Raw genomic sequence first — 24,826 nt, 5'->3', positions numbered from 1 at the left:
CAATCTCTTGCTACAACATATATAGTCAAAGTGAGTGTGATAAACAGACATTGCATTTTCACCAATTAGATAAGCAGCTTGAACTTTGTGTCACTGAAAAAGTAGAAGAAATTACAAACACTGTTCCCATCACTTTTTAGCACAGGTAGTTGGATAAAATACAAACTTTATTTCCTTTCATCATTTGAACAGGGCAAAGGAGCACAAAGCACACACAAGCTGCATTCAGCAACAATATTCTTGTTTGTCTTATAAATACAAGGCAGATGCTAATTGAAAACACAAGGAAATTTGATCCTATTAAAAAGGCAGGAAGCTGCATTTAGTCAATTCATCATTAAATGCTTACTACAAGGCAGTGTTGCTGATGAAATAGTGCAGGGGCACACCCTCGTGGACAAAATGCTTACAGCACCTGGTATTCCCAGGCGGTCTCCCATCCAAGTACTAACCAGGCCCGACCCTGCTTAGCTTCCGAGATCAGACGAGATCGGGCGTACCCAGGCTGGTATGGCCGTAAGCGAGAAACAATCTCTTGCTACAACATATATAGTCAAAGTGAGTGTGATAAACAGACATTGCATTTTCACCAATTAGATAAGCAGCTTGAACTTTGTGTCACTGAAAAAGTAGAAGAAATTACAAACACTGTTCCCATCACTTTTTAGCACAGGTAGTTGGATAAAATACAAACTTTATTTCCTTTCATCATTTGAACAGGGCAAAGGAGCACAAAGCACACACAAGCTGCATTCAGCAACAATATTCTTGTTTGTCTTATAAATACAAGGCAGATGCTAATTGAAAACACAAGGAAATTTGATCCTATTAAAAAGGCAGGAAGCTGCATTTAGTCAATTCGTCATTAAATGCTTACTACAAGGCAGTGTTGCTGATGAAATAGTGCAGGGGCACACCCTCGTGGACAAAATGCTTACAGCACCTGGTATTCCCAGGCGGTCTCCCATCCAAGTACTAACCAGGCCCGACCCTGCTTAGCTTCCGAGATCAGACGAGATCGGGCGTACCCAGGCTGGTATGGCCGTAAGCGAGAAACAATCTCTTGCTACAACATATATAGTCAAAGTGAGTGTGATAAACAGACATTGCATTTTCACCAATTAGATAAGCAGCTTGAACTTTGTGTCACTGAAAAAGTAGAAGAAATTACAAACACTGTTCCCATCACTTTTTAGCACAGGTAGTTGGATAAAATACAAACTTTATTTCCTTTCATCATTTGAACAGGGCAAAGGAGCACAAAGCACACACAAGCTGCATTCAGCAACAATATTCTTGTTTGTCTTATAAATACAAGGCAGATGCTAATTGAAAACACAAGGAAATTTGATCCTATTAAAAAGGCAGGAAGCTGCATTTAGTCAATTCATCATTAAATGCTTACTACAAGGCAGTGTTGCTGATGAAATAGTGCAGGGGCACACCCTCGTGGACAAAATGCTTACAGCACCTGGTATTCCCAGGCGGTCTCCCATCCAAGTACTAACCAGGCCCGACCCTGCTTAGCTTCCGAGATCAGATGAGATCGGGCGTACCCAGGCTGGTATGGCCGTAAGCGAGAAACAATCTCTTGCTACAACATATATAGTCAAAGTGAGTCTGATAAAACAGACATTTAGTCAATTCATCATTAAATGCTTAATACAAGGCAGTGTTGCTGATGAAATAGTGCAAGAGCACACCCTCGTGGACAAAATGCTTACAGCACCTGGTATTCCCAGGCGGTCTCCCATCCAAGTACTAACCAGGCCCGACCCTGCTTAGCTTCCGAGATCAGACGAGATCGGGCGTACCCAGGCTGGTATGGCCGTAAGCGAGAAACAATCTCTTGCTACAACATATATAGTCAAAGTGAGTGTGATAAACAGACATTGCATTTTCACCAATTAGATAAGCAGCTTGAACTTTGTGTCACTGAAAAAGTAGAAGAAATTACAAACACTGTTCCCATCACTTTTTAGCACAGGTAGTTGGATAAAATACAAACTTTATTTCCTTTCATCATTTGAACAGGGCAAAGGAGCACAAAGCACACACAAGCTGCATTCAGCAACAATATTCTTGTTTGTCTTATAAATACAAGGCAGATGCTAATTGAAAACACAAGGAAATTTGATCCTATTAAAAAGGCAGGAAGCTGCATTTAGTCAATTCATCATTAAATGCTTACTACAAGGCAGTGTTGCTGATGAAATAGTGCAGGGGCACACCCTCGTGGACAAAATGCTTACAGCACCTGGTATTCCCAGGCGGTCTCCCATCCAAGTACTAACCAGGCCCGACCCTGCTTAGCTTCCGAGATCAGACGAGATCGGGCGTACCCAGGCTGGTATGGCCGTAAGCGAGAAACAATCTCTTGCTACAACATATATAGTCAAAGTGAGTGTGATAAACAGACATTGCATTTTCACCAATTAGATAAGCAGCTTGAACTTTGTGTCACTGAAAAAGTAGAAGAAATTACAAACACTGTTCCCATCACTTTTTAGCACAGGTAGTTGGATAAAATACAAACTTTATTTCCTTTCATCATTTGAACAGGGCAAAGGAGCACAAAGCACACACAAGCTGCATTCAGCAACAATATTCTTGTTTGTCTTATAAATACAAGGCAGATGCTAATTGAAAACACAAGGAAATTTGATCCTATTAAAAAGGCAGGAAGCTGCATTTAGTCAATTCATCATTAAATGCTTACTACAAGGCAGTGTTGCTGATGAAATAGTGCAGGGGCACACCCTCGTGGACAAAATGCTTACAGCACCTGGTATTCCCAGGCGGTCTCCCATCCAAGTACTAACCAGGCCCGACCCTGCTTAGCTTCCGAGATCAGACGAGATCGGGCGTACCCAGGCTGGTATGGCCGTAAGCGAGAAACAATCTCTTGCTACAACATATATAGTCAAAGTGAGTGTGATAAACAGACATTGCATTTTCACCAATTAGATAAGCAGCTTGAACTTTGTGTCACTGAAAAAGTAGAAGAAATTACAAACACTGTTCCCATCACTTTTTAGCACAGGTAGTTGGATAAAATACAAACTTTATTTCCTTTCATCATTTGAACAGGGCAAAGGAGCACAAAGCACACACAAGCTGCATTCAGCAACAATATTCTTGTTTGTCTTATAAATACAAGGCAGATGCTAATTGAAAACACAAGGAAATTTGATCCTATTAAAAAGGCAGGAAGCTGCATTTAGTCAATTCATCATTAAATGCTTACTACAAGGCAGTGTTGCTGATGAAATAGTGCAGGGGCACACCCTCGTGGACAAAATGCTTACAGCACCTGGTATTCCCAGGCGGTCTCCCATCCAAGTACTAACCAGGCCCGACCCTGCTTAGCTTCCGAGATCAGATGAGATCGGGCGTACCCAGGCTGGTATGGCCGTAAGCGAGAAACAATCTCTTGCTACAACATATATAGTCAAAGTGAGTCTGATAAAACAGACATTTAGTCAATTCATCATTAAATGCTTAATACAAGGCAGTGTTGCTGATGAAATAGTGCAAGAGCACACCCTCGTGGACAAAATGCTTACAGCACCTGGTATTCCCAGGCGGTCTCCCATCCAAGTACTAACCAGGCCCGACCCTGCTTAGCTTCCGAGATCAGACGAGATCGGGCGTACCCAGGCTGGTATGGCCGTAAGCGAGAAACAATCTCTTGCTACAACATATATAGTCAAAGTGAGTGTGATAAACAGACATTGCATTTTCACCAATTAGATAAGCAGCTTGAACTTTGTGTCACTGAAAAAGTAGAAGAAATTACAAACACTGTTCCCATCACTTTTTAGCACAGGTAGTTGGATAAAATACAAACTTTATTTCCTTTCATCATTTGAACAGGGCAAAGGAGCACAAAGCACACACAAGCTGCATTCAGCAACAATATTCTTGTTTGTCTTATAAATACAAGGCAGATGCTAATTGAAAACACAAGGAAATTTGATCCTATTAAAAAGGCAGGAAGCTGCATTTAGTCAATTCATCATTAAATGCTTACTACAAGGCAGTGTTGCTGATGAAATAGTGCAGGGGCACACCCTCGTGGACAAAATGCTTACAGCACCTGGTATTCCCAGGCGGTCTCCCATCCAAGTACTAACCAGGCCCGACCCTGCTTAGCTTCCGAGATCAGATGAGATCGGGCGTACCCAGGCTGGTATGGCCGTAAGCGAGAAACAATCTCTTGCTACAACATATATAGTCAAAGTGAGTCTGATAAAACAGACATTTAGTCAATTCATCATTAAATGCTTAATACAAGGCAGTGTTGCTGATGAAATAGTGCAAGAGCACACCCTCGTGGACAAAATGCTTACAGCACCTGGTATTCCCAGGCGGTCTCCCATCCAAGTACTAACCAGGCCCGACCCTGCTTAGCTTCCGAGATCAGACGAGATCGGGCGTACCCAGGCTGGTATGGCCGTAAGCGAGAAACAATCTCTTGCTACAACATATATAGTCAAAGTGAGTGTGATAAACAGACATTGCATTTTCACCAATTAGATAAGAGGCTTGAACTTTGTGTCACTGAAAAAGTAGAAGAAATTACAAACACTGTTCCCATCACTTTTTAGCACAGGTAGTTGGATAAAATACAAACTTTATTTCCTTTCATCATTTGAACAGGGCAAAGGAGCACAAAGCACACACAAGCTGCATTCAGCAACAATATTCTTGTTTGTCTTATAAATACAAGGCAGATGCTAATTGAAAACACAAGGAAATTTGATCCTATTAAAAAGGCAGGAAGCTGCATTTAGTCAATTCATCATTAAATGCTTACTACAAGGCAGTGTTGCTGATGAAATAGTGCAGGGGCACACCCTCGTGGACAAAATGCTTACAGCACCTGGTATTCCCAGGCGGTCTCCAATCCAAGTACTAACCAGGCCCGACCCTGCTTAGCTTCCGAGATCAGACGAGATCGGGCGTACCCAGGCTGGTATGGCCGTAAGCGAGAAACAATCTCTTGCTACAACATATATAGTCAAAGTGAGTGTGATAAACAGACATTGCATTTTCACCAATTAGATAAGCAGCTTGAACTTTGTGTCACTGAAAAAGTAGAAGAAATTACAAACACTGTTCCCATCACTTTTTAGCACAGGTAGTTGGATAAAATACAAACTTTATTTCCTTTCATCATTTGAACAGGGCAAAGGAGCACAAAGCACACACAAGCTGCATTCAGCAACAATATTCTTGTTTGTCTTATAAATACAAGGCAGATGCTAATTGAAAACACAAGGAAATTTGATCCTATTAAAAAGGCAGGAAGCTGCATTTAGTCAATTCATCATTAAATGCTTACTACAAGGCAGTGTTGCTGATGAAATAGTGCAGGGGCACACCCTCGTGGACAAAATGCTTACAGCACCTGGTATTCCCAGGCGGTCTCCCATCCAAGTACTAACCAGGCCCGACCCTGCTTAGCTTCCGAGATCAGATGAGATCGGGCGTACCCAGGCTGGTATGGCCGTAAGCGAGAAACAATCTCTTGCTACAACATATATAGTCAAAGTGAGTCTGATAAAACAGACATTTAGTCAATTCATCATTAAATGCTTAATACAAGGCAGTGTTGCTGATGAAATAGTGCAAGAGCACACCCTCGTGGACAAAATGCTTACAGCACCTGGTATTCCCAGGCGGTCTCCCATCCAAGTACTAACCAGGCCCGACCCTGCTTAGCTTCCGAGATCAGACGAGATCGGGCGTACCCAGGCTGGTATGGCCGTAAGCGAGAAACAATCTCTTGCTACAACATATATAGTCAAAGTGAGTGTGATAAACAGACATTGCATTTTCACCAATTAGATAAGCAGCTTGAACTTTGTGTCACTGAAAAAGTAGAAGAAATTACAAACACTGTTCCCATCACTTTTTAGCACAGGTAGTTGGATAAAATACAAACTTTATTTCCTTTCATCATTTGAACAGGGCAAAGGAGCACAAAGCTGCATTCAGCAACAATATTCTTGTTTGTCTTATAAATACAAGGCAGATGCTAATTGAAAACACAAGGAAATTTGATCCTATTAAAAAGGCAGGAAGCTGCATTTAGTCAATTCATCATTAAATGCTTACTACAAGGCAGTGTTGCTGATGAAATAGTGCAGGGGCACACCCTCGTGGACAAAATGCTTACAGCACCTGGTATTCCCAGGCGGTCTCCCATCCAAGTACTAACCAGGCCCGACCCTGCTTAGCTTCCGAGATCAGACGAGATCGGGCGTACCCAGGCTGGTATGGCCGTAAGCGAGAAACAATCTCTTGCTACAACATATATAGTCAAAGTGAGTCTGATAAAACAGACATTTAGTCAATTCATCATTAAATGCTTAATACAAGGCAGTGTTGCTGATGAAATAGTGCAAGAGCACACCCTCGTGGACAAAATGCTTACAGCACCTGGTATTCCCAGGCGGTCTCCCATCCAAGTACTAACCAGGCCCGACCCTGCTTAGCTTCCGAGATCAGACGAGATCGGGCGTACCCAGGCTGGTATGGCCGTAAGCGAGAAACAATCTCTTGCTACAACATATATAGTCAAAGTGAGTGTGATAAACAGACATTGCATTTTCACCAATTAGATAAGCAGCTTGAACTTTGTGTCACTGAAAAAGTAGAAGAAATTACAAACACTGTTCCCATCACTTTTTAGCACAGGTAGTTGGATAAAATACAAACTTTATTTCCTTTCATCATTTGAACAGGGCAAAGGAGCACAAAGCTGCATTCAGCAACAATATTCTTGTTTGTCTTATAAATACAAGGCAGATGCTAATTGAAAACACAAGGAAATTTGATCCTATTAAAAAGGCAGGAAGCTGCATTTAGTCAATTCATCATTAAATGCTTACTACAAGGCAGTGTTGCTGATGAAATAGTGCAGGGGCACACCCTCGTGGACAAAATGCTTACAGCACCTGGTATTCCCAGGCGGTCTCCCATCCAAGTACTAACCAGGCCCGACCCTGCTTAGCTTCCGAGATCAGACGAGATCGGGCGTACCCAGGCTGGTATGGCCGTAAGCGAGAAACAATCTCTTGCTACAACATATATAGTCAAAGTGAGTGTGATAAACAGACATTGCATTTTCACCAATTAGATAAGCAGCTTGAACTTTGTGTCACTGAAAAAGTAGAAGAAATTACAAACACTGTTCCCATCACTTTTTAGCACAGGTAGTTGGATAAAATACAAACTTTATTTCCTTTCATCATTTGAACAGGGCAAAGGAGCACAAAGCACACACAAGCTGCATTCAGCAACAATATTCTTGTTTGTCTTATAAATACAAGGCAGATGCTAATTGAAAACACAAGGAAATTTGATCCTATTAAAAAGGCAGGAAGCTGCATTTAGTCAATTCATCATTAAATGCTTACTACAAGGCAGTGTTGCTGATGAAATAGTGCAGGGGCACACCCTCGTGGACAAAATGCTTACAGCACCTGGTATTCCCAGGCGGTCTCCCATCCAAGTACTAACCAGGCCCGACCCTGCTTAGCTTCCGAGATCAGACGAGATCGGGCGTACCCAGGCTGGTATGGCCGTAAGCGAGAAACAATCTCTTGCTACAACATATATAGTCAAAGTGAGTCTGATAAAACAGACATTTAGTCAATTCATCATTAAATGCTTAATACAAGGCAGTGTTGCTGATGAAATAGTGCAAGAGCACACCCTCGTGGACAAAATGCTTACAGCACCTGGTATTCCCAGGCGGTCTCCCATCCAAGTACTAACCAGGCCCGACCCTGCTTAGCTTCCGAGATCAGACGAGATCGGGCGTACCCAGGCTGGTATGGCCGTAAGCGAGAAAAAATCTCTTGCTACAACATATATAGTCAAAGTGAGTGTGATAAACAGACATTGCATTTTCACCAATTAGATAAGCAGCTTGAACTTTGTGTCACTGAAAAAGTAGAAGAAATTACAAACACTGTTCCCATCACTTTTTAGCACAGGTAGTTGGATAAAATACAAACTTTATTTCCTTTCATCATTTGAACAGGGCAAAGGAGCACAAAGCACACACAAGCTGCATTCAGCAACAATATTCTTGTTTGTCTTATAAATACAAGGCAGATGCTAATTGAAAACACAAGGAAATTTGATCCTATTAAAAAGGCAGGAAGCTGCATTTAGTCAATTCATCATTAAATGCTTACTACAAGGCAGTGTTGCTGATGAAATAGTGCAGGGGCACACCCTCGTGGACAAAATGCTTACAGCACCTGGTATTCCCAGGCGGTCTCCCATCCAAGTACTAACCAGGCCCGACCCTGCTTAGCTTCCGAGATCAGACGAGATCGGGCGTACCCAGGCTGGTATGGCCGTAAGCGAGAAACAATCTCTTGCTACAACATATATAGTCAAAGTGAGTGTGATAAACAGACATTGCATTTTCACCAATTAGATAAGCAGCTTGAACTTTGTGTCACTGAAAAAGTAGAAGAAATTACAAACACTGTTCCCATCACTTTTTAGCACAGGTAGTTGGATAAAATACAAACTTTATTTCCTTTCATCATTTGAACAGGGCAAAGGAGCACAAAGCACACACAAGCTGCATTCAGCAACAATATTCTTGTTTGTCTTATAAATACAAGGCAGATGCTAATTGAAAACACAAGGAAATTTGATCCTATTAAAAAGGCAGGAAGCTGCATTTAGTCAATTCATCATTAAATGCTTACTACAAGGCAGTGTTGCTGATGAAATAGTGCAGGGGCACACCCTCGTGGACAAAATGCTTACAGCACCTGGTATTCCCAGGCGGTCTCCCATCCAAGTACTAACCAGGCCCGACCCTGCTTAGCTTCCGAGATCAGACGAGATCGGGCGTACCCAGGCTGGTATGGCCGTAAGCGAGAAACAATCTCTTGCTACAACATATATAGTCAAAGTGAGTGTGATAAACAGACATTGCATTTTCACCAATTAGATAAGCAGCTTGAACTTTGTGTCACTGAAAAAGTAGAAGAAATTACAAACACTGTTCCCATCACTTTTTAGCACAGGTAGTTGGATAAAATACAAACTTTATTTCCTTTCATCATTTGAACAGGGCAAAGGAGCACAAAGCTGCATTCAGCAACAATATTCTTGTTTGTCTTATAAATACAAGGCAGATGCTAATTGAAAACACAAGGAAATTTGATCCTATTAAAAAGGCAGGAAGCTGCATTTAGTCAATTCATCATTAAATGCTTACTACAAGGCAGTGTTGCTGATGAAATAGTGCAGGGGCACACCCTCGTGGACAAAATGCTTACAGCACCTGGTATTCCCAGGCGGTCTCCCATCCAAGTACTAACCAGGCCCGACCCTGCTTAGCTTCCGAGATCAGACGAGATCGGGCGTACCCAGGCTGGTATGGCCGTAAGCGAGAAACAATCTCTTGCTACAACATATATAGTCAAAGTGAGTCTGATAAAACAGACATTTAGTCAATTCATCATTAAATGCTTAATACAAGGCAGTGTTGCTGATGAAATAGTGCAAGAGCACACCCTCGTGGACAAAATGCTTACAGCACCTGGTATTCCCAGGCGGTCTCCCATCCAAGTACTAACCAGGCCCGACCCTGCTTAGCTTCCGAGATCAGACGAGATCGGGCGTACCCAGGCTGGTATGGCCGTAAGCGAGAAACAATCTCTTGCTACAACATATATAGTCAAAGTGAGTGTGATAAACAGACATTGCATTTTCACCAATTAGATAAGCAGCTTGAACTTTGTGTCACTGAAAAAGTAGAAGAAATTACAAACACTGTTCCCATCACTTTTTAGCACAGGTAGTTGGATAAAATACAAACTTTATTTCCTTTCATCATTTGAACAGGGCAAAGGAGCACAAAGCTGCATTCAGCAACAATATTCTTGTTTGTCTTATAAATACAAGGCAGATGCTAATTGAAAACACAAGGAAATTTGATCCTATTAAAAAGGCAGGAAGCTGCATTTAGTCAATTCATCATTAAATGCTTACTACAAGGCAGTGTTGCTGATGAAATAGTGCAGGGGCACACCCTCGTGGACAAAATGCTTACAGCACCTGGTATTCCCAGGCGGTCTCCCATCCAAGTACTAACCAGGCCCGACCCTGCTTAGCTTCCGAGATCAGACGAGATCGGGCGTACCCAGGCTGGTATGGCCGTAAGCGAGAAACAATCTCTTGCTACAACATATATAGTCAAAGTGAGTCTGATAAAACAGACATTTAGTCAATTCATCATTAAATGCTTAATACAAGGCAGTGTTGCTGATGAAATAGTGCAAGAGCACACCCTCGTGGACAAAATGCTTACAGCACCTGGTATTCCCAGGCGGTCTCCCATCCAAGTACTAACCAGGCCCGACCCTGCTTAGCTTCCGAGATCAGATGAGATCGGGCGTACCCAGGCTGGTATGGCCGTAAGCGAGAAACAATCTCTTGCTACAACATATATAGTCAAAGTGAGTCTGATAAAACAGACATTTAGTCAATTCATCATTAAATGCTTACTACAAGGCAGTGTTGCTGATGAAATAGTGCAAGAGCACACCCTCGTGGACAAAATGCTTACAGCACCTGGTATTCCCAGGCGGTCTCCCATCCAAGTACTAACCAGGCCCGACCCTGCTTAGCTTCGGAGATCAGACGAGATCGGGCGTACCCAGGCTGGTATGGCCGTAAGCGAGAAACAATCTCTTGCTACAACATATATAGTCAAAGTGAGTCTGATAAAACAGACATTTAGTCAATTCATCATTAAATGCTTAATACAAGGCAGTGTTGCTGATGAAATAGTGCAAGAGCACACCCTCGTGGACAAAATGCTTCCAGCACCTGGTATTCCCAGGCGGTCTCCCATCCAAGTACTAACCAGGGCCGACCCTGCTTAGCTTCCGAGATCAGATGAGATCGGGCGTACCCAGGCTGGTATGGCCGTAAGCGAGAAACAATCTCTTGCTACAACATATATAGTCAAAGTGAGTCTGATAAAACAGACATTTAGTCAATTCATCATTAAATGCTTAATACAAGGCAGTGTTGCTGATGAAATAGTGCAAGAGCACACCCTCGTGGACAAAATGCTTACAGCACCTGGTATTCCCAGGCGGTCTCCCATCCAAGTACTAACCAGGCCCGACCCTGCTTAGCTTCGGAGATCAGACGAGATCGGGCGTACCCAGGCTGGTATGGCCGTAAGCGAGAAACAATCTCTTGCTACAACATATATAGTCAAAGTGAGTGTGATAAACAGACATTGCATTTTCACCAATTAGATAAGCAGCTTGAACTTTGTGTCACTGAAAAAGTAGAAGAAATTACAAACACTGTTCCCATCACTTTTTACCACAGGTAGTTGGATAAAATACAAACTTTATTTCCTTTCATCATTTGAACAGGGCAAAGGAGCACAAAGCACACACAAGCTGCATTCAGCAACAATATTCTTGTTTGTCTTATAAATACAAGGCAGATGCTAATTGAAAACACAAGGAAATTTGATCCTATTAAAAAGGCAGGAAGCTGCATTTAGTCAATTCATCATTAAATGCTTACTACAAGGCAGTGTTGCTGATGAAATAGTGCAGGGGCACACCCTCGTGGACAAAATGCTTACAGCACCTGGTATTCCCAGGCGGTCTCCCATCCAAGTACTAACCAGGCCCGACCCTGCTTAGCTTCCGAGATCAGACGAGATCGGGCGTACCCAGGCTGGTATGGCCGTAAGCGAGAAACAATCTCTTGCTACAACATATATAGTCAAAGTGAGTGTGATAAACAGACATTGCATTTTCACCAATTAGATAAGCAGCTTGAACTTTGTGTCACTGAAAAAGTAGAAGAAATTACAAACACTGTTCCCATCACTTTTTAGCACAGGTAGTTGGATAAAATACAAACTTTATTTCCTTTCATCATTTGAACAGGGCAAAGGAGCACAAAGCACACACAAGCTGCATTCAGCAACAATATTCTTGTTTGTCTTATAAATACAAGGCAGATGCTAATTGAAAACACAAGGAAATTTGATCCTATTAAAAAGGCAGGAAGCTGCATTTAGTCAATTCATCATTAAATGCTTACTACAAGGCAGTGTTGCTGATGAAATAGTGCAGGGGCACACCCTCGTGGACAAAATGCTTACAGCACCTGGTATTCCCAGGCGGTCTCCCATCCAAGTACTAACCAGGCCCGACCCTGCTTAGCTTCCGAGATCAGACGAGATCGGGCGTACCCAGGCTGGTATGGCCGTAAGCGAGAAACAATCTCTTGCTACAACATATATAGTCAAAGTGAGTGTGATAAACAGACATTGCATTTTCACCAATTAGATAAGCAGCTTGAACTTTGTGTCACTGAAAAAGTAGAAGAAATTACAAACACTGTTCCCATCACTTTTTAGCACAGGTAGTTGGATAAAATACAAACTTTATTTCCTTTCATCATTTGAACAGGGCAAAGGAGCACAAAGCTGCATTCAGCAACAATATTCTTGTTTGTCTTATAAATACAAGGCAGATGCTAATTGAAAACACAAGGAAATTTGATCCTATTAAAAAGGCAGGAAGCTGCATTTAGTCAATTCATCATTAAATGCTTACTACAAGGCAGTGTTGCTGATGAAATAGTGCAGGGGCACACCCTCGTGGACAAAATGCTTACAGCACCTGGTATTCCCAGGCGGTCTCCCATCCAAGTACTAACCAGGCCCGACCCTGCTTAGCTTCCGAGATCAGACGAGATCGGGCGTACCCAGGCTGGTATGGCCGTAAGCGAGAAACAATCTCTTGCTACAACATATATAGTCAAAGTGAGTCTGATAAAACAGACATTTAGTCAATTCATCATTAAATGCTTAATACAAGGCAGTGTTGCTGATGAAATAGTGCAAGAGCACACCCTCGTGGACAAAATGCTTACAGCACCTGGTATTCCCAGGCGGTCTCCCATCCAAGTACTAACCAGGCCCGACCCTGCTTAGCTTCCGAGATCAGACGAGATCGGGCGTACCCAGGCTGGTATGGCCGTAAGCGAGAAACAATCTCTTGCTACAACATATATAGTCAAAGTGAGTGTGATAAACAGACATTGCATTTTCACCAATTAGATAAGCAGCTTGAACTTTGTGTCACTGAAAAAGTAGAAGAAATTACAAACACTGTTCCCATCACTTTTTAGCACAGGTAGTTGGATAAAATACAAACTTTATTTCCTTTCATCATTTGAACAGGGCAAAGGAGCACAAAGCTGCATTCAGCAACAATATTCTTGTTTGTCTTATAAATACAAGGCAGATGCTAATTGAAAACACAAGGAAATTTGATCCTATTAAAAAGGCAGGAAGCTGCATTTAGTCAATTCATCATTAAATGCTTACTACAAGGCAGTGTTGCTGATGAAATAGTGCAGGGGCACACCCTCGTGGACAAAATGCTTACAGCACCTGGTATTCCCAGGCGGTCTCCCATCCAAGTACTAACCAGGCCCGACCCTGCTTAGCTTCCGAGATCAGACGAGATCGGGCGTACCCAGGCTGGTATGGCCGTAAGCGAGAAACAATCTCTTGCTACAACATATATAGTCAAAGTGAGTCTGATAAAACAGACATTTAGTCAATTCATCATTAAATGCTTAATACAAGGCAGTGTTGCTGATGAAATAGTGCAAGAGCACACCCTCGTGGACAAAATGCTTACAGCACCTGGTATTCCCAGGCGGTCTCCCATCCAAGTACTAACCAGGCCCGACCCTGCTTAGCTTCCGAGATCAGATGAGATCGGGCGTACCCAGGCTGGTATGGCCGTAAGCGAGAAACAATCTCTTGCTACAACATATATAGTCAAAGTGAGTCTGATAAAACAGACATTTAGTCAATTCATCATTAAATGCTTACTACAAGGCAGTGTTGCTGATGAAATAGTGCAAGAGCACACCCTCGTGGACAAAATGCTTACAGCACCTGGTATTCCCAGGCGGTCTCCCATCCAAGTACTAACCAGGCCCGACCCTGCTTAGCTTCGGAGATCAGACGAGATCGGGCGTACCCAGGCTGGTATGGCCGTAAGCGAGAAACAATCTCTTGCTACAACATATATAGTCAAAGTGAGTCTGATAAAACAGACATTTAGTCAATTCATCATTAAATGCTTAATACAAGGCAGTGTTGCTGATGAAATAGTGCAAGAGCACACCCTCGTGGACAAAATGCTTCCAGCACCTGGTATTCCCAGGCGGTCTCCCATCCAAGTACTAACCAGGGCCGACCCTGCTTAGCTTCCGAGATCAGATGAGATCGGGCGTACCCAGGCTGGTATGGCCGTAAGCGAGAAACAATCTCTTGCTACAACATATATAGTCAAAGTGAGTCTGATAAAACAGACATTTAGTCAATTCATCATTAAATGCTTAATACAAGGCAGTGTTGCTGATGAAATAGTGCAAGAGCACACCCTCGTGGACAAAATGCTTACAGCACCTGGTATTCCCAGGCGGTCTCCCATCCAAGTACTAACCAGGCCCGACCCTGCTTAGCTTCGGAGATCAGACGAGATCGGGCGTACCCAGGCTGGTATGGCCGTAAGCGAGAAACAATCTCTTGCTACAACATATATAGTCAAAGTGAGTGTGATAAACAGACATTGCATTTTCACCAATTAGATAAGCAGCTTGAACTTTGTGTCACTGAAAAAGTAGAAGAAATTACAAACACTGTTCCCATCACTTTTTACCACAGGTAGTTGGATAAAATACAAACTTTATTTCCTTTCATCATTTGAACAGGGCAAAGGAGCACAAAGCACACACAAGCTGCATTCAGCAACAATATTCTTGTTTGTCTTATAAATACAAGGCAGATGCTAATTGAAAACACAAGGAAATTTGATCCTATTAAAAAGGCAGGAAGCTGCATTTAGTCAATTCATCATTAAATGCTTACTACAAGGCAGTGTTGCTGATGAAATAGTGCAGGGGCACACCCTCGTGGACAAAATGCTTACAGCACCTGGTATTCCCAGGCGGTCTCCCATCCAAGTACTAACCAGGCCCGACCCTGCTTAGCTTCCGAGATCAGACGAGATCGGGCGTACCCAGGCTGGTATGGCCGTAAGCGAGAAACAATCTCTTGCTACAACATATATAGTCAAAGTGAGTCTGATAAAACAGACATTTAGTCAATTCATCATTAAATGCTTAATACAAGGCAGTGTTGCTGATGAAATAGTGCAAGAGCACACCCTCGTGGACAAAATGCTTACAGCACCTGGTATTCCCAGGCGGTCTCCCATCCAAGTACTAACCAGGCCCGACCCTGCTTAGCTTCCGAGATCAGATGAGATCGGGCGTACCCAGGCTGGTATGGCCGTAAGCGAGAAACAATCTCTTGCTACAACATATATAGTCAAAGTGAGTCTGATAAAACAGACATTTAGTCAATTCATCATTAAATGCTTACTACAAGGCAGTGTTGCTGATGAAATAGTGCAAGAGCACACCCTCGTGGACAAAATGCTTACAGCACCTGGTATTCCCAGGCGGTCTCCCATCCAAGTACTAACCAGGCCCGACCCTGCTTAGCTTCGGAGATCAGACGAGATCGGGCGTACCCAGGCTGGTATGGCCGTAAGCGAGAAACAATCTCTTGCTACAACATATATAGTCAAAGTGAGTCTGATAAAACAGACATTTAGTCAATTCATCATTAAATGCTTAATACAAGGCAGTGTTGCTGATGAAATAGTGCAAGAGCACACCCTCGTGGACAAAATGCTTCCAGCACCTGGTATTCCCAGGCGGTCTCCCATCCAAGTACTAACCAGGGCCGACCCTGCTTAGCTTCCGAGATCAGATGAGATCGGGCGTACCCAGGCTGGTATGGCCGTAAGCGAGAAACAATCTCTTGCTACAACATATATAGTCAAAGTGAGTCTGATAAAACAGACATTTAGTCAATTCATCATTAAATGCTTAATACAAGGCAGTGTTGCTGATGAAATAGTGCAAGAGCACACCCTCGTGGACAAAATGCTTACAGCACCTGGTATTCCCAGGCGGTCTCCCATCCAAGTACTAACCAGGCCCGACCCTGCTTAGCTTCGGAGATCAGACGAGATCGGGCGTACCCAGGCTGGTATGGCCGTAAGCGAGAAACAATCTCTTGCTACAACATATATAGTCAAAGTGAGTGTGATAAACAGACATTGCATTTTCACCAATTAGATAAGCAGCTTGAACTTTGTGTCACTGAAAAAGTAGAAGAAATTACAAACACTGTTCCCATCACTTTTTACCACAGGTAGTTGGATAAAATACAAACTTTATTTCCTTTCATCATTTGAACAGGGCAAAGGAGCACAAAGCACACACAAGCTGCATTCAGCAACAATATTCTTGTTTGTCTTATAAATACAAGGCAGATGCTAATTGAAAACACAAGGAAATTTGATCCTATTAAAAAGGCAGGAAGCTGCATTTAGTCAATTCATCATTAAATGCTTACTACAAGGCAGTGTTGCTGATGAAATAGTGCAGGGGCACACCCTCGTGGACAAAATGCTTACTGCACCTGGTATTCCCAGGCGGTCTCCCATCCAAGTACTAACCAGGCCCGACCCTGCTTAGCTTCCGAGATCAGACGAGATCGGGCGTACCCAGGCTGGTATGGCCGTAAGCGAGAAACAATCTCTTGCTACAACATATATAGTCAAAGTGAGTGTGATAAACAGACATTGCATTTTCACCAATTAGATAAGCAGCTTGAACTTTGTGTCACTGAAAAAGTAGAAGAAATTACAAACACTGTTCCCATCACTTTTTAGCACAGGTAGTTGGATAAAATACAAACTTTATTTCCTTTCATCATTTGAACAGGGCAAAGGAGCACAAAGCACACACAAGCTGCATTCAGCAACAATATTCTTGTTTGTCTTATAAATACAAGGCAGATGCTAATTGAAAACACAAGGAAATTTGATCCTATTAAAAAGGCAGGAAGCTGCATTTAGTCAATTCATCATTAAATGCTTACTACAAGGCAGTGTTGCTGATGAAATAGTGCAGGGGCACACCCTCGTGGACAAAATGCTTACAGCACCTGGTATTCCCAGGCGGTCTCCCATCCAAGTACTAACCAGGGCCGACCCTGCTTAGCTTCCGAGATCAGATGAGATCGGGCGTACCCAGGCTGGTATGGCCGTAAGCGAGAAACAATCTCTTGCTACAACATATATAGTCAAAGTGAGTCTGATAAAACAGACATTTAGTCAATTCATCATTAAATGCTTAATACAAGGCAGTGTTGCTGATGAAATAGTGCAAGAGCACACCCTCGTGGACAAAATGCTTACAGCACCTGGTATTCCCAGGCGGTCTCCCATCCAAGTACTAACCAGGCCCGACCCTGCTTAGCTTCCGAGATCAGACGAGATCGGGCGTACCAAGGCTGGTATGGCCGTAAGCGAGAAACAATCTCTTGCTACAATATATATAGTCAAAGTGAGTGTGATAAACAGACATTGCATTTTCACCAATTAGATAAGCAGCTTGAACTTTGTGTCACTGAAAAAGTAGAAGAAATTACAAACACTGTTCCCATCACTTTTTAGCACAGGTAGTTGGATAAAATACAAACTTTATTTCCTTTCATCATTTGAACAGGGCAAAGGAGCACAAAGCACACACAAGCTGCATTCAGCAACAATATTCTTGTTTGTCTTATAAATACAAGGCAGATGCTAATTGAAAACACAAGGAAATTTGATCCTATTAAAAAGGCAGGAAGCTGCATTTAGTCAATTCATCATTAAATGCTTACTACAAGGCAGTGTTGCTGATGAAATAGTGCAGGGGCACACCCTCGTGGACAAAATGCTTACAGCACCTGGTATTCCCAGGCGGTCTCCCATCCAAGTACTAACCAGGCCCGACCCTGCTTAGCTTCCGAGATCAGACGAGATCGGGCGTACCCAGGCTGGTATGGCCGTAAGCGAGAAACAATCTCTTGCTACAACATATATAGTCAAAGTGAGTCTGATAAAACAGACATTTAGTCAATTCATCATTAAATGCTTAATACAAGGCAGTGTTGCTGATGAAATAGTGCAAGAGCACACCCTCGTGGACAAAATGCTTACAGCACCTGGTATTCCCAGGCGGTCTCCCATCCAAGTACTAACCAGGCCCGACCCTGCTTAGCTTCCGAGATCAGATGAGATCGGGCGTACCCAGGCTGGTATGGCCGTAAGCGAGAAACAATCTCTTGCTACAACATATATAGTCAAAGTGAGTCTGATAAAACAGACATTTAGTCAATTCATCATTAAATGCTTACTACAAGGCAGTGTTGCTGATGAAATAGTGCAAGAGCACACCCTCGTGGACAAAATGCTTACAGCACCTGGTATTCCCAGGCGGTCTCCCATCCAAGTACTAACCAGGCCCGACCCTGCTTAGCTTCGGAGATCAGACGAGATCGGGCGTACCCAGGCTGGTATGGCCGTAAGCGAGAAACAATCTCTTGCTACAACATATATAGTCAAAGTGAGTCTGATAAAACAGACATTTAGTCAATTCATCATTAAATGCTTAATACAAGGCAGTGTTGCTGATGAAATAGTGCAAGAGCACACCCTCGTGGACAAAATGCTTCCAGCACCTGGTATTCCCAGGCGGTCTCCCATCCAAGTACTAACCAGGGCCGACCCTGCTTAGCTTCCGAGATCAGATGAGATCGGGCGTACCCAGGCTGGTATGGCCGTAAGCGAGAAACAATCTCTTGCTACAACATATATAGTCAAAGTGAGTCTGATAAAACAGACATTTAGTCAATTCATCATTAAATGCTTAATACAAGGCAGTGTTGCTGATGAAATAGTGCAAGAGCACACCCTCGTGGACAAAATGCTTACAGCACCTGGTATTCCCAGGCGGTCTCCCATCCAAGTACTAACCAGGCCCGACCCTGCTTAGCTTCCGAGATCAGACGAGATCGGGCGTACCCAGGCTGGTATGGCCGTAAGCGAGAAACAATCTCTTGCTACAACATATATAGTCAAAGTGAGTGTGATAAACAGACATTGCATTTTCACCAATTAGATAAGCAGCTTGAACTTTGTGTCACTGAAAAAGTAGAAGAAATTACAAACACTGTTCCCATCACTTTTTAGCACAGGTAGTTGGATAAAATACAAACTTTATTTCCTTTCATCATTTGAACAGGGCAAAGGAGCACAAAGCACACACAAGCTGCATTCAGCAACAATATTCTTGTTTGTCTTATAAATACAAGGCAGATGCTAATTGAAAACACAAGGAAATTTGATCCTATTAAAAAGGCAGGAAGCTGCATTTAGTCAATTCATCATTAAATGCTTACTACAAGGCAGTGTTGCTGATGAAATAGTGCAGGGGCACACCCTCGTGGACAAAATGCTTACAGCACCTGGTATTCCCAGGCGGTCTCCCATCCAAGTACTAACCAGGCCCGACCCTGCTTAGCTTCCGAGATCAGACGAGATCGGGCGTACCCAGGCTGGTATGGCCGTAAGTGAGAAACAATCTCTTGCTACAACATATATAGTCAAAGTGAGTGTGATAAACAGACATTGCATTTTCACCAATTAGATAAGCAGCTTGAACTTTGTGTCACTGAAAAAGTAGAAGAAATTACAAACACTGTTCCCATCACTTTTTAGCACAGGTAGTTGGATAAAATACAAACTTTATTTCCTTTCATCATTTGAACAGGGCAAAGGAGCACAAAGCACACACAAGCTGCATTCAGCAACAATATTCTTGTTTGTCTTATAAATACAAGGCAGATGCTAATTGAAAACACAAGGAAATTTGATCCTATTAAAAAGGCAGGAAGCTGCATTTAGTCAATTCATCATTAAATGCTTACTACAAGGCAGTGTTGCTGATGAAATAGTGCAGGGGCACACCCTCGTGGACAAAATGCTTACAGCACCTGGTATTCCCAGGCGGTCTCCCATCCAAGTACTAACCAGGCCCGACCCTGCTTAGCTTCCGAGATCAGACGAGATCGGGCGTACCCAGGCTGGTATGGCCGTAAGCGAGAAACAATCTCTTGCTACAACATATATAGTCAAAGTGAGTGTGATAAACAGACATTGCATTTTCACCAATTAGATAAGCAGCTTGAACTTTGTGTCACTGAAAAAGTAGAAGAAATTACAAACACTGTTCCCATCACTTTTTAGCACAGGTAGTTGGATAAAATACAAACTTTATTTCCTTTCATCATTTGAACAGGGCAAAGGAGCACAAAGCTGCATTCAGCAACAATATTCTTGTTTGTCTTATAAATACAAGGCAGATGCTAATTGAAAACACAAGGAAATTTGATCCTATTAAAAAGGCAGGAAGCTGCATTTAGTCAATTCATCATTAAATGCTTACTACAAGGCAGTGTTGCTGATGAAATAGTGCAGGGGCACACCCTCGTGGACAAAATGCTTACAGCACCTGGTATTCCCAGGCGGTCTCCCATCCAAGTACTAACCAGGCCCGACCCTGCTTAGCTTCCGAGATCAGACGAGATCGGGCGTACCCAGGCTGGTATGGCCGTAAGCGAGAAACAATCTCTTGCTACAACATATATAGTCAAAGTGAGTGTGATAAACAGACATTGCATTTTCACCAATTAGATAAGCAGCTTGAACTTTGTGTCACTGAAAAAGTAGAAGAAATTACAAACACTGTTCCCATCACTTTTTAGCACAGGTAGTTGGATAAAATACAAACTTTATTTCCTTTCATCATTTGAACAGGGCAAAGGAGCACAAAGCTGCATTCAGCAACAATATTCTTGTTTGTCTTATAAATACAAGGCAGATGCTAATTGAAAACACAAGGAAATTTGATCCTATTAAAAAGGCAGGAAGCTGCATTTAGTCAATTCATCATTAAATGCTTACTACAAGGCAGTGTTGCTGATGAAATAGTGCAGGGGCACACCCTCGTGGACAAAATGCTTACAGCACCTGGTATTCCCAGGCGGTCTCCCATCCAAGTACTAACCAGGCCCGACCCTGCTTAGCTTCCGAGATCAGACGAGATCGGGCGTACCCAGGCTGGTATGGCCGTAAGCGAGAAACAATCTCTTGCTACAACATATATAGTCAAAGTGAGTCTGATAAAACAGACATTTAGTCAATTCATCATTAAATGCTTAATACAAGGCAGTGTTGCTGATGAAATAGTGCAAGAGCACACCCTCGTGGACAAAATGCTTACAGCACCTGGTATTCCCAGGCGGTCTCCCATCCAAGTACTAACCAGGCCCGACCCTGCTTAGCTTCCGAGATCAGATGAGATCGGGCGTACCCAGGCTGGTATGGCCGTAAGCGAGAAACAATCTCTTGCTACAACATATATAGTCAAAGTGAGTCTGATAAAACAGACATTTAGTCAATTCATCATTAAATGCTTACTACAAGGCAGTGTTGCTGATGAAATAGTGCAAGAGCACACCCTCGTGGACAAAATGCTTACAGCACCTGGTATTCCCAGGCGGTCTCCCATCCAAGTACTAACCAGGCCCGACCCTGCTTAGCTTCGGAGATCAGACGAGATCGGGCGTACCCAGGCTGGTATGGCCGTAAGCGAGAAACAATCTCTTGCTACAACATATATAGTCAAAGTGAGTCTGATAAAACAGACATTTAGTCAATTCATCATTAAATGCTTAATACAAGGCAGTGTTGCTGATGAAATAGTGCAAGAGCACACCCTCGTGGACAAAATGCTTCCAGCACCTGGTATTCCCAGGCGGTCTCCCATCCAAGTACTAACCAGGGCCGACCCTGCTTAGCTTCCGAGATCAGATGAGATCGGGCGTACCCAGGCTGGTATGGCCGTAAGCGAGAAACAATCTCTTGCTACAACATATATAGTCAAAGTGAGTCTGATAAAACAGACATTTAGTCAATTCATCATTAAATGCTTAATACAAGGCAGTGTTGCTGATGAAATAGTGCAAGAGCACACCCTCGTGGACAAAATGCTTACAGCACCTGGTATTCCCAGGCGGTCTCCCATCCAAGTACTAACCAGGCCCGACCCTGCTTAGCTTCGGAGATCAGACGAGATCGGGCGTACCCAGGCTGGTATGGCCGTAAGCGAGAAACAATCTCTTGCTACAACATATATAGTCAAAGTGAGTGTGATAAACAGACATTGCATTTTCACCAATTAGATAAGCAGCTTGAACTTTGTGTCACTGAAAAAGTAGAAGAAATTACAAACACTGTTCCCATCACTTTTTAGCACAGGTAGTTGGATAAAATACAAACTTTATTTCCTTTCATCATTTGAACAGGGCAAAGGAGCACAAAGCACACACAAGCTGCATTCAGCAACAATATTCTTGTTTGTCTTATAAATACAAGGCAGATGCTAATTGAAAACACAAGGAAATTTGATCCTATTAAAAAGGCAGGAAGCTGCATTTAGTCAATTCATCATTAAATGCTTACTACAAGGCAGTGTTGCTGATGAAATAGTGCAGGGGCACACCCTCGTGGACAAAATGCTTACAGCACCTGGTATTCCCAGGCGGTCTCCCATCCAAGTACTAACCAGGCCCGACCCTGCTTAGCTTCCGAGATCAGACGAGATCGGGCGTACCCAGGCTGGTATGGCCGTAAGCGAGAAACAATCTCTTGCTACAACATATATAGTCAAAGTGAGTGTGATAAACAGACATTGCATTTTCACCAATTAGATAAGCAGCTTGAACTTTGTGTCACTGAAAAAGTAGAAGAAATTACAAACACTGTTCCCATCACTTTTTAGCACAGGTAGTTGGATAAAATACAAACTTTATTTCCTTTCATCATTTGAACAGGGCAAAGGAGCACAAAGCACACACAAGCTGCATTCAGCAACAATATTCTTGTTTGTCTTATAAATACAAGGCAGATGCTAATTGAAAACACAAGGAAATTTGATCCTATTAAAAAGGCAGGAAGCTGCATTTAGTCAATTCATCATTAAATGCTTACTACAAGGCAGTGTTGCTGATGAAATAGTGCAGGGGCACACCCTCGTGGACAAAATGCTTACAGCACCTGGTATTCCCAGGCGGTCTCCCATCCAAGTACTAACCAGGCCCGACCCTGCTTAGCTTCCGAGATCAGACGAGATCGGGCGTACCCAGGCTGGTATGGCCGTAAGCGAGAAACAATCTCTTGCTACAACATATATAGTCAAAGTGAGTGTGATAAACAGACATTGCATTTTCACCAATTAGATAAGCAGCTTGAACTTTGTGTCACTGAAAAAGTAGAAGAAATTACAAACACTGTTCCCATCACTTTTTAGCACAGGTAGTTGGATAAAATACAAACTTTATTTCCTTTCATCATTTGAACAGGGCAAAGGAGCACAAAGCTGCATTCAGCAACAATATTCTTGTTTGTCTTATAAATACAAGGCAGATGCTAATTGAAAACACAAGGAAATTTGATCCTATTAAAAAGGCAGGAAGCTGCATTTAGTCAATTCATCATTAAATGCTTACTACAAGGCAGTGTTGCTGATGAAATAGTGCAGGGGCACACCCTCGTGGACAAAATGCTTACAGCACCTGGTATTCCCAGGCGGTCTCCCATCCAAGTACTAACCAGGCCCGACCCTGCTTAGCTTCCGAGATCAGACGAGATCGGGCGTACCCAGGCTGGTATGGCCGTAAGCGAGAAACAATCTCTTGCTACAACATATATAGTCAAAGTGAGTCTGATAAAACAGACATTTAGTCAATTCATCATTAAATGCTTAATACAAGGCAGTGTTGCTGATGAAATAGTGCAAGAGCACACCCTCGTGGACAAAATGCTTACAGCACCTGGTATTCCCAGGCGGTCTCCCATCCAAGTACTAACCAGGCCCGACCCTGCTTAGCTTCCGAGATCAGATGAGATCGGGCGTACCCAGGCTGGTATGGCCGTAAGCGAGAAACAATCTCTTGCTACAACATATATAGTCAAAGTGAGTCTGATAAAACAGACATTTAGTCAATTCATCATTAAATGCTTACTACAAGGCAGTGTTGCTGATGAAATAGTGCAAGAGCACACCCTCGTGGACAAAATGCTTACAGCACCTGGTATTCCCAGGCGGTCTCCCATCCAAGTACTAACCAGGCCCGACCCTGCTTAGCTTCGGAGATCAGACGAGATCGGGCGTACCCAGGCTGGTATGGCCGTAAGCGAGAAACAATCTCTTGCTACAACATATATAGTCAAAGTGAGTCTGATAAAACAGACATTTAGTCAATTCATCATTAAATGCTTAATACAAGGCAGTGTTGCTGATGAAATAGTGCAAGAGCACACCCTCGTGGACAAAATGCTTCCAGCACCTGGTATTCCCAGGCGGTCTCCCATCCAAGTACTAACCAGGGCCGACCCTGCTTAGCTTCCGAGATCAGATGAGATCGGGCGTACCCAGGCTGGTATGGCCGTAAGCGAGAAACAATCTCTTGCTACAACATATATAGTCAAAGTGAGTCTGATAAAACAGACATTTAGTCAATTCATCATTAAATGCTTAATACAAGGCAGTGTTGCTGATGAAATAGTGCAAGAGCACACCCTCGTGGACAAAATGCTTACAGCACCTGGTATTCCTAGGCGGTCTCCCATCCAAGTACTAACCAGGCCCGACCCTGCTTAGCTTCGGAGATCAGACGAGATCGGGCGTACCCAGGCTGGTATGGCCGTAAGCGAGAAACAATCTCTTGCTACAACATATATAGTCAAAGTGA

General features: G+C 43.0%; 64 non-coding genes across 64 annotated transcripts; all 64 read right to left on the bottom strand.

Moving 5' to 3' along the window:
- Nucleotides 1-403: 403 nt before the first annotated feature.
- On the bottom strand, nucleotides 404-522 carry LOC145854616 (5S ribosomal RNA). The gene has a single exon (XR_014375501.1). It is a non-coding gene; the product is annotated as a 5S ribosomal RNA (ribosomal RNA).
- A 409-nt stretch (nucleotides 523-931) lies between these two features.
- LOC145854615 (5S ribosomal RNA) lies at nucleotides 932-1,050 on the bottom strand. The gene has a single exon (XR_014375500.1). It is a non-coding gene; the product is annotated as a 5S ribosomal RNA (ribosomal RNA).
- Nucleotides 1,051-1,459: 409 nt separating this feature from the next.
- Nucleotides 1,460-1,578, bottom strand: LOC145855687 (5S ribosomal RNA). The gene has a single exon (XR_014376575.1). It is a non-coding gene; the product is annotated as a 5S ribosomal RNA (ribosomal RNA).
- A 139-nt stretch (nucleotides 1,579-1,717) lies between these two features.
- LOC145854614 (5S ribosomal RNA) lies at nucleotides 1,718-1,836 on the bottom strand. The gene has a single exon (XR_014375499.1). It is a non-coding gene; the product is annotated as a 5S ribosomal RNA (ribosomal RNA).
- A 409-nt stretch (nucleotides 1,837-2,245) lies between these two features.
- LOC145854613 (5S ribosomal RNA) lies at nucleotides 2,246-2,364 on the bottom strand. The gene has a single exon (XR_014375498.1). It is a non-coding gene; the product is annotated as a 5S ribosomal RNA (ribosomal RNA).
- A 409-nt stretch (nucleotides 2,365-2,773) lies between these two features.
- Nucleotides 2,774-2,892, bottom strand: LOC145854611 (5S ribosomal RNA). Its single transcript, XR_014375496.1, has one exon. It is a non-coding gene; the product is annotated as a 5S ribosomal RNA (ribosomal RNA).
- Nucleotides 2,893-3,301: 409 nt separating this feature from the next.
- Nucleotides 3,302-3,420, bottom strand: LOC145855676 (5S ribosomal RNA). Its single transcript, XR_014376564.1, has one exon. It is a non-coding gene; the product is annotated as a 5S ribosomal RNA (ribosomal RNA).
- Nucleotides 3,421-3,559: 139 nt separating this feature from the next.
- On the bottom strand, nucleotides 3,560-3,678 carry LOC145854610 (5S ribosomal RNA). The gene has a single exon (XR_014375495.1). It is a non-coding gene; the product is annotated as a 5S ribosomal RNA (ribosomal RNA).
- Nucleotides 3,679-4,087: 409 nt separating this feature from the next.
- Nucleotides 4,088-4,206, bottom strand: LOC145855665 (5S ribosomal RNA). The gene has a single exon (XR_014376553.1). It is a non-coding gene; the product is annotated as a 5S ribosomal RNA (ribosomal RNA).
- Nucleotides 4,207-4,345: 139 nt separating this feature from the next.
- Nucleotides 4,346-4,464, bottom strand: LOC145854609 (5S ribosomal RNA). The gene has a single exon (XR_014375494.1). It is a non-coding gene; the product is annotated as a 5S ribosomal RNA (ribosomal RNA).
- Nucleotides 4,465-4,873: 409 nt separating this feature from the next.
- Nucleotides 4,874-4,992, bottom strand: LOC145886700 (5S ribosomal RNA). The gene has a single exon (XR_014398285.1). It is a non-coding gene; the product is annotated as a 5S ribosomal RNA (ribosomal RNA).
- A 409-nt stretch (nucleotides 4,993-5,401) lies between these two features.
- On the bottom strand, nucleotides 5,402-5,520 carry LOC145855654 (5S ribosomal RNA). Its single transcript, XR_014376542.1, has one exon. It is a non-coding gene; the product is annotated as a 5S ribosomal RNA (ribosomal RNA).
- A 139-nt stretch (nucleotides 5,521-5,659) lies between these two features.
- On the bottom strand, nucleotides 5,660-5,778 carry LOC145854608 (5S ribosomal RNA). The gene has a single exon (XR_014375493.1). It is a non-coding gene; the product is annotated as a 5S ribosomal RNA (ribosomal RNA).
- A 399-nt stretch (nucleotides 5,779-6,177) lies between these two features.
- On the bottom strand, nucleotides 6,178-6,296 carry LOC145854607 (5S ribosomal RNA). The gene has a single exon (XR_014375492.1). It is a non-coding gene; the product is annotated as a 5S ribosomal RNA (ribosomal RNA).
- Nucleotides 6,297-6,435: 139 nt separating this feature from the next.
- LOC145854606 (5S ribosomal RNA) lies at nucleotides 6,436-6,554 on the bottom strand. Its single transcript, XR_014375491.1, has one exon. It is a non-coding gene; the product is annotated as a 5S ribosomal RNA (ribosomal RNA).
- A 399-nt stretch (nucleotides 6,555-6,953) lies between these two features.
- Nucleotides 6,954-7,072, bottom strand: LOC145854605 (5S ribosomal RNA). Its single transcript, XR_014375490.1, has one exon. It is a non-coding gene; the product is annotated as a 5S ribosomal RNA (ribosomal RNA).
- Nucleotides 7,073-7,481: 409 nt separating this feature from the next.
- Nucleotides 7,482-7,600, bottom strand: LOC145854604 (5S ribosomal RNA). Its single transcript, XR_014375489.1, has one exon. It is a non-coding gene; the product is annotated as a 5S ribosomal RNA (ribosomal RNA).
- A 139-nt stretch (nucleotides 7,601-7,739) lies between these two features.
- On the bottom strand, nucleotides 7,740-7,858 carry LOC145854603 (5S ribosomal RNA). Its single transcript, XR_014375488.1, has one exon. It is a non-coding gene; the product is annotated as a 5S ribosomal RNA (ribosomal RNA).
- A 409-nt stretch (nucleotides 7,859-8,267) lies between these two features.
- Nucleotides 8,268-8,386, bottom strand: LOC145854602 (5S ribosomal RNA). Its single transcript, XR_014375487.1, has one exon. It is a non-coding gene; the product is annotated as a 5S ribosomal RNA (ribosomal RNA).
- Nucleotides 8,387-8,795: 409 nt separating this feature from the next.
- On the bottom strand, nucleotides 8,796-8,914 carry LOC145854600 (5S ribosomal RNA). Its single transcript, XR_014375485.1, has one exon. It is a non-coding gene; the product is annotated as a 5S ribosomal RNA (ribosomal RNA).
- Nucleotides 8,915-9,313: 399 nt separating this feature from the next.
- Nucleotides 9,314-9,432, bottom strand: LOC145854599 (5S ribosomal RNA). The gene has a single exon (XR_014375484.1). It is a non-coding gene; the product is annotated as a 5S ribosomal RNA (ribosomal RNA).
- A 139-nt stretch (nucleotides 9,433-9,571) lies between these two features.
- On the bottom strand, nucleotides 9,572-9,690 carry LOC145854598 (5S ribosomal RNA). The gene has a single exon (XR_014375483.1). It is a non-coding gene; the product is annotated as a 5S ribosomal RNA (ribosomal RNA).
- Nucleotides 9,691-10,089: 399 nt separating this feature from the next.
- LOC145854597 (5S ribosomal RNA) lies at nucleotides 10,090-10,208 on the bottom strand. Its single transcript, XR_014375482.1, has one exon. It is a non-coding gene; the product is annotated as a 5S ribosomal RNA (ribosomal RNA).
- A 139-nt stretch (nucleotides 10,209-10,347) lies between these two features.
- Nucleotides 10,348-10,466, bottom strand: LOC145855643 (5S ribosomal RNA). Its single transcript, XR_014376531.1, has one exon. It is a non-coding gene; the product is annotated as a 5S ribosomal RNA (ribosomal RNA).
- Nucleotides 10,467-10,605: 139 nt separating this feature from the next.
- On the bottom strand, nucleotides 10,606-10,724 carry LOC145886097 (5S ribosomal RNA). Its single transcript, XR_014397681.1, has one exon. It is a non-coding gene; the product is annotated as a 5S ribosomal RNA (ribosomal RNA).
- Nucleotides 10,725-10,863: 139 nt separating this feature from the next.
- LOC145851009 (5S ribosomal RNA) lies at nucleotides 10,864-10,982 on the bottom strand. Its single transcript, XR_014372858.1, has one exon. It is a non-coding gene; the product is annotated as a 5S ribosomal RNA (ribosomal RNA).
- A 139-nt stretch (nucleotides 10,983-11,121) lies between these two features.
- On the bottom strand, nucleotides 11,122-11,240 carry LOC145886096 (5S ribosomal RNA). The gene has a single exon (XR_014397680.1). It is a non-coding gene; the product is annotated as a 5S ribosomal RNA (ribosomal RNA).
- Nucleotides 11,241-11,649: 409 nt separating this feature from the next.
- LOC145854596 (5S ribosomal RNA) lies at nucleotides 11,650-11,768 on the bottom strand. The gene has a single exon (XR_014375481.1). It is a non-coding gene; the product is annotated as a 5S ribosomal RNA (ribosomal RNA).
- A 409-nt stretch (nucleotides 11,769-12,177) lies between these two features.
- Nucleotides 12,178-12,296, bottom strand: LOC145854595 (5S ribosomal RNA). Its single transcript, XR_014375480.1, has one exon. It is a non-coding gene; the product is annotated as a 5S ribosomal RNA (ribosomal RNA).
- A 399-nt stretch (nucleotides 12,297-12,695) lies between these two features.
- LOC145854594 (5S ribosomal RNA) lies at nucleotides 12,696-12,814 on the bottom strand. Its single transcript, XR_014375479.1, has one exon. It is a non-coding gene; the product is annotated as a 5S ribosomal RNA (ribosomal RNA).
- A 139-nt stretch (nucleotides 12,815-12,953) lies between these two features.
- Nucleotides 12,954-13,072, bottom strand: LOC145854593 (5S ribosomal RNA). Its single transcript, XR_014375478.1, has one exon. It is a non-coding gene; the product is annotated as a 5S ribosomal RNA (ribosomal RNA).
- Nucleotides 13,073-13,471: 399 nt separating this feature from the next.
- Nucleotides 13,472-13,590, bottom strand: LOC145854592 (5S ribosomal RNA). The gene has a single exon (XR_014375477.1). It is a non-coding gene; the product is annotated as a 5S ribosomal RNA (ribosomal RNA).
- Nucleotides 13,591-13,729: 139 nt separating this feature from the next.
- Nucleotides 13,730-13,848, bottom strand: LOC145855632 (5S ribosomal RNA). The gene has a single exon (XR_014376520.1). It is a non-coding gene; the product is annotated as a 5S ribosomal RNA (ribosomal RNA).
- Nucleotides 13,849-13,987: 139 nt separating this feature from the next.
- On the bottom strand, nucleotides 13,988-14,106 carry LOC145886095 (5S ribosomal RNA). Its single transcript, XR_014397679.1, has one exon. It is a non-coding gene; the product is annotated as a 5S ribosomal RNA (ribosomal RNA).
- A 139-nt stretch (nucleotides 14,107-14,245) lies between these two features.
- On the bottom strand, nucleotides 14,246-14,364 carry LOC145851007 (5S ribosomal RNA). Its single transcript, XR_014372856.1, has one exon. It is a non-coding gene; the product is annotated as a 5S ribosomal RNA (ribosomal RNA).
- A 139-nt stretch (nucleotides 14,365-14,503) lies between these two features.
- On the bottom strand, nucleotides 14,504-14,622 carry LOC145886094 (5S ribosomal RNA). Its single transcript, XR_014397678.1, has one exon. It is a non-coding gene; the product is annotated as a 5S ribosomal RNA (ribosomal RNA).
- Nucleotides 14,623-15,031: 409 nt separating this feature from the next.
- On the bottom strand, nucleotides 15,032-15,150 carry LOC145854591 (5S ribosomal RNA). Its single transcript, XR_014375476.1, has one exon. It is a non-coding gene; the product is annotated as a 5S ribosomal RNA (ribosomal RNA).
- Nucleotides 15,151-15,289: 139 nt separating this feature from the next.
- Nucleotides 15,290-15,408, bottom strand: LOC145855621 (5S ribosomal RNA). The gene has a single exon (XR_014376509.1). It is a non-coding gene; the product is annotated as a 5S ribosomal RNA (ribosomal RNA).
- Nucleotides 15,409-15,547: 139 nt separating this feature from the next.
- Nucleotides 15,548-15,666, bottom strand: LOC145886093 (5S ribosomal RNA). The gene has a single exon (XR_014397677.1). It is a non-coding gene; the product is annotated as a 5S ribosomal RNA (ribosomal RNA).
- A 139-nt stretch (nucleotides 15,667-15,805) lies between these two features.
- Nucleotides 15,806-15,924, bottom strand: LOC145851006 (5S ribosomal RNA). Its single transcript, XR_014372855.1, has one exon. It is a non-coding gene; the product is annotated as a 5S ribosomal RNA (ribosomal RNA).
- Nucleotides 15,925-16,063: 139 nt separating this feature from the next.
- LOC145886092 (5S ribosomal RNA) lies at nucleotides 16,064-16,182 on the bottom strand. The gene has a single exon (XR_014397676.1). It is a non-coding gene; the product is annotated as a 5S ribosomal RNA (ribosomal RNA).
- A 409-nt stretch (nucleotides 16,183-16,591) lies between these two features.
- Nucleotides 16,592-16,710, bottom strand: LOC145885120 (5S ribosomal RNA). The gene has a single exon (XR_014396700.1). It is a non-coding gene; the product is annotated as a 5S ribosomal RNA (ribosomal RNA).
- Nucleotides 16,711-17,119: 409 nt separating this feature from the next.
- On the bottom strand, nucleotides 17,120-17,238 carry LOC145884510 (5S ribosomal RNA). Its single transcript, XR_014396088.1, has one exon. It is a non-coding gene; the product is annotated as a 5S ribosomal RNA (ribosomal RNA).
- Nucleotides 17,239-17,377: 139 nt separating this feature from the next.
- Nucleotides 17,378-17,496, bottom strand: LOC145882227 (5S ribosomal RNA). The gene has a single exon (XR_014393793.1). It is a non-coding gene; the product is annotated as a 5S ribosomal RNA (ribosomal RNA).
- Nucleotides 17,497-17,905: 409 nt separating this feature from the next.
- LOC145854590 (5S ribosomal RNA) lies at nucleotides 17,906-18,024 on the bottom strand. The gene has a single exon (XR_014375475.1). It is a non-coding gene; the product is annotated as a 5S ribosomal RNA (ribosomal RNA).
- A 139-nt stretch (nucleotides 18,025-18,163) lies between these two features.
- On the bottom strand, nucleotides 18,164-18,282 carry LOC145855609 (5S ribosomal RNA). Its single transcript, XR_014376497.1, has one exon. It is a non-coding gene; the product is annotated as a 5S ribosomal RNA (ribosomal RNA).
- Nucleotides 18,283-18,421: 139 nt separating this feature from the next.
- Nucleotides 18,422-18,540, bottom strand: LOC145886091 (5S ribosomal RNA). Its single transcript, XR_014397675.1, has one exon. It is a non-coding gene; the product is annotated as a 5S ribosomal RNA (ribosomal RNA).
- A 139-nt stretch (nucleotides 18,541-18,679) lies between these two features.
- LOC145851005 (5S ribosomal RNA) lies at nucleotides 18,680-18,798 on the bottom strand. Its single transcript, XR_014372854.1, has one exon. It is a non-coding gene; the product is annotated as a 5S ribosomal RNA (ribosomal RNA).
- A 139-nt stretch (nucleotides 18,799-18,937) lies between these two features.
- On the bottom strand, nucleotides 18,938-19,056 carry LOC145854589 (5S ribosomal RNA). Its single transcript, XR_014375474.1, has one exon. It is a non-coding gene; the product is annotated as a 5S ribosomal RNA (ribosomal RNA).
- A 409-nt stretch (nucleotides 19,057-19,465) lies between these two features.
- LOC145883120 (5S ribosomal RNA) lies at nucleotides 19,466-19,584 on the bottom strand. The gene has a single exon (XR_014394693.1). It is a non-coding gene; the product is annotated as a 5S ribosomal RNA (ribosomal RNA).
- A 409-nt stretch (nucleotides 19,585-19,993) lies between these two features.
- LOC145854588 (5S ribosomal RNA) lies at nucleotides 19,994-20,112 on the bottom strand. The gene has a single exon (XR_014375473.1). It is a non-coding gene; the product is annotated as a 5S ribosomal RNA (ribosomal RNA).
- A 399-nt stretch (nucleotides 20,113-20,511) lies between these two features.
- On the bottom strand, nucleotides 20,512-20,630 carry LOC145854587 (5S ribosomal RNA). The gene has a single exon (XR_014375472.1). It is a non-coding gene; the product is annotated as a 5S ribosomal RNA (ribosomal RNA).
- Nucleotides 20,631-21,029: 399 nt separating this feature from the next.
- On the bottom strand, nucleotides 21,030-21,148 carry LOC145854586 (5S ribosomal RNA). The gene has a single exon (XR_014375471.1). It is a non-coding gene; the product is annotated as a 5S ribosomal RNA (ribosomal RNA).
- Nucleotides 21,149-21,287: 139 nt separating this feature from the next.
- LOC145855600 (5S ribosomal RNA) lies at nucleotides 21,288-21,406 on the bottom strand. Its single transcript, XR_014376488.1, has one exon. It is a non-coding gene; the product is annotated as a 5S ribosomal RNA (ribosomal RNA).
- Nucleotides 21,407-21,545: 139 nt separating this feature from the next.
- On the bottom strand, nucleotides 21,546-21,664 carry LOC145886090 (5S ribosomal RNA). Its single transcript, XR_014397674.1, has one exon. It is a non-coding gene; the product is annotated as a 5S ribosomal RNA (ribosomal RNA).
- Nucleotides 21,665-21,803: 139 nt separating this feature from the next.
- Nucleotides 21,804-21,922, bottom strand: LOC145851004 (5S ribosomal RNA). Its single transcript, XR_014372853.1, has one exon. It is a non-coding gene; the product is annotated as a 5S ribosomal RNA (ribosomal RNA).
- A 139-nt stretch (nucleotides 21,923-22,061) lies between these two features.
- LOC145886089 (5S ribosomal RNA) lies at nucleotides 22,062-22,180 on the bottom strand. Its single transcript, XR_014397673.1, has one exon. It is a non-coding gene; the product is annotated as a 5S ribosomal RNA (ribosomal RNA).
- Nucleotides 22,181-22,589: 409 nt separating this feature from the next.
- On the bottom strand, nucleotides 22,590-22,708 carry LOC145854585 (5S ribosomal RNA). The gene has a single exon (XR_014375470.1). It is a non-coding gene; the product is annotated as a 5S ribosomal RNA (ribosomal RNA).
- A 409-nt stretch (nucleotides 22,709-23,117) lies between these two features.
- Nucleotides 23,118-23,236, bottom strand: LOC145854584 (5S ribosomal RNA). The gene has a single exon (XR_014375469.1). It is a non-coding gene; the product is annotated as a 5S ribosomal RNA (ribosomal RNA).
- A 399-nt stretch (nucleotides 23,237-23,635) lies between these two features.
- On the bottom strand, nucleotides 23,636-23,754 carry LOC145854583 (5S ribosomal RNA). The gene has a single exon (XR_014375468.1). It is a non-coding gene; the product is annotated as a 5S ribosomal RNA (ribosomal RNA).
- A 139-nt stretch (nucleotides 23,755-23,893) lies between these two features.
- LOC145855589 (5S ribosomal RNA) lies at nucleotides 23,894-24,012 on the bottom strand. Its single transcript, XR_014376477.1, has one exon. It is a non-coding gene; the product is annotated as a 5S ribosomal RNA (ribosomal RNA).
- A 139-nt stretch (nucleotides 24,013-24,151) lies between these two features.
- Nucleotides 24,152-24,270, bottom strand: LOC145886088 (5S ribosomal RNA). The gene has a single exon (XR_014397672.1). It is a non-coding gene; the product is annotated as a 5S ribosomal RNA (ribosomal RNA).
- A 139-nt stretch (nucleotides 24,271-24,409) lies between these two features.
- Nucleotides 24,410-24,528, bottom strand: LOC145851003 (5S ribosomal RNA). Its single transcript, XR_014372852.1, has one exon. It is a non-coding gene; the product is annotated as a 5S ribosomal RNA (ribosomal RNA).
- Nucleotides 24,529-24,667: 139 nt separating this feature from the next.
- On the bottom strand, nucleotides 24,668-24,786 carry LOC145850736 (5S ribosomal RNA). The gene has a single exon (XR_014372583.1). It is a non-coding gene; the product is annotated as a 5S ribosomal RNA (ribosomal RNA).
- Between the last annotated feature and the right edge of the window lie 40 nt (nucleotides 24,787-24,826).

Source organism: Salmo salar, chromosome 08, assembly GCF_965601325.2.
Source record: "Salmo salar chromosome 08, fSalSal1, whole genome shotgun sequence".
Lineage (NCBI taxonomy): Eukaryota > Metazoa > Chordata > Actinopteri > Salmoniformes > Salmonidae > Salmo > Salmo salar.
Note: the sequence above shows the minus strand (reverse complement) of the source record. Positions and strands in the feature narration are given on the sequence as shown.